Source organism: Cervus canadensis, chromosome 16 (genome assembly GCF_019320065.1).
Source record: "Cervus canadensis isolate Bull #8, Minnesota chromosome 16, ASM1932006v1, whole genome shotgun sequence".
In the NCBI taxonomy this organism is placed as follows: domain Eukaryota; kingdom Metazoa; phylum Chordata; class Mammalia; order Artiodactyla; family Cervidae; genus Cervus; species Cervus canadensis.
This window is the reverse complement of record NC_057401.1, coordinates 23,024,355-23,026,346: the sequence shown is the minus strand read 5'-3', so window position 1 is coordinate 23,026,346 and position 1,992 is coordinate 23,024,355.

Sequence of the window (1,992 nt, the reverse complement as noted above, 5' to 3'; positions counted from 1 at the left end):
TGTTCAATCACTTCACCCTCATAATGATAATTATTATTTTTAAAAAAACAGAATACAGTAAGTATTGACAAGGATATGGAGAAATTGGAACCCTTGGGCATTACTGGTGGGAATGTAAAATGCAGTTACTATGGAAAACAGTATAAAAAATTAAAAAATAGAATTATCCATATAATATAATAATTCCACTTCTGAGTATCTACCCAAAAGAATTGAAATCAGGTACTGAAACAGACATTTATACACCTATGTTCACATTAGCTAAAAGAAGCAACCCAAGTGCCCATCAGGAGATGATTAGGGAAGTAAAATGTGGTAAACACATACAAAGGAATATTATCCAGGCTTGTAAAGTAAGGAAATTTTGACACAGGCTACAACATGGATAAACCTTGAAAAGATTATGCAAAGTTAAATAAGCCAGTTTACCAAAACACAAATGTTATACAGTTCTACTTATATGAGGTACCTGGAGGGTAGGGCTTTCCTGGTGGCTCAGACGGTAAAGATTCTGCCCACAATGCAGGAGACCTGGATTCAATCCCTGGATTGGGAAGATCCTCGGGAGAAGGGAATGGAAACCCACTCCAGTATTCTTGCCTGGAGAATTCCATGGACAGAGGAGCCTGACAGGCTACAGTCCATGGGGTCACAGTATATGAGGTACCTAGAGGAGTCAAATTCATGAAGACAGAAAGCAAACCAGTAGTTTCCAGAGGCTGGGGGAAGGAGGAATGGGGAATGACTGTTTAATGGATATAGTGTTTCAATCTAGGAAGATGGAAAAAGTCCTGAAGCTGGATGATATCGGAGGTTGTGCAACAATGTGAACATATTTAATACCATTGAACTGTACACTTAAAATGGTTATAATGGTAATGTTATTTTATTTATATTTTACTGCAATTTTTTAAAATCTTGCAAATTTTTAAGTTTTTCTAAATAAAAGAATTAACTACTATTCTATGCAGCCATATTGGTAAACTTTTCCAAGACGTTCATCAATTTTCGCAACATCTTCCGAGCTGTATGTACTTAGTGTCTGGAAGTTAACATCTAGAGCCTGTGAAAATATTTTGGCAGAAGCCGCTTCAGGACCCTCTCATGTTCTTCCCATCCTCTCCCTGTGTGCACACCCAGGGTCTTCCTCGTGCCAGAACAAAGGCAGTGTTAGGTCCAAAAACTGGAACGGTTTCGCCTCAGCTCTTTCTCCAAGATACAGTTCATTTACAGTGGTGTGTTTCTAGGGTTTGTGCAAAGGAGCCAACTCACCAAACCAGGAGCTTTCAAGCCCCAGGAAGAGCTGGCAGCGGGGATCCACCGGTGGTGTTTATGTGGACAGTTGATTTGCCTGCCCCCTCCCCGCTGCTTGAAATGGGTGTCAGGATCTGCTGAGGAAGCCAGCAAGGAAGAAGGTTTTCAAGTTGATCTTTTGGCAGATTTCTCTCCTCAGCAGAATCCTGAAAGCTCCAAGACAAGGAGGTAGCTTTTGTCCCTAACTACTTTCTCATTCTCACCAATGGAGGCAAGATTTGGGCCTGATATTTTCTTCCACATGATAGCTTGTTCTCGAAGATGCAGGCGCTGGGTAAGACAAAAACCATCGAATTGCTTTTAATAACCTCCTGCTCCCACCAAACTGAACTGCTTGCTGTGTCCCACTTTTCCAGCTCCGGGCATGAGGAGAGACATGCTTCCGGACTCTCTCCCCAGTCTAAATTCACTCCTCTCCTCCACGATCCCTTGCTCAGTCACCAGTTAGAGGTAATTTATTCCTCTTCCACAATCCCATAATACTTTAGCAATACTCAGATTTTTGCGTTTGGCATTTTCTATCTTGTATTTTTCTTTGCAACCCCACAGACTGTAGCCCATCAGGCTCCTCTGCCCATGGGATTTTTCCAGGCAAGAATACTGGAGTGGGTTGCCATTTCCTTCTAAAGGGAATCTTCCCGACCCAGGGATGAAACCCCATTTCCTGGGTATCCTGCA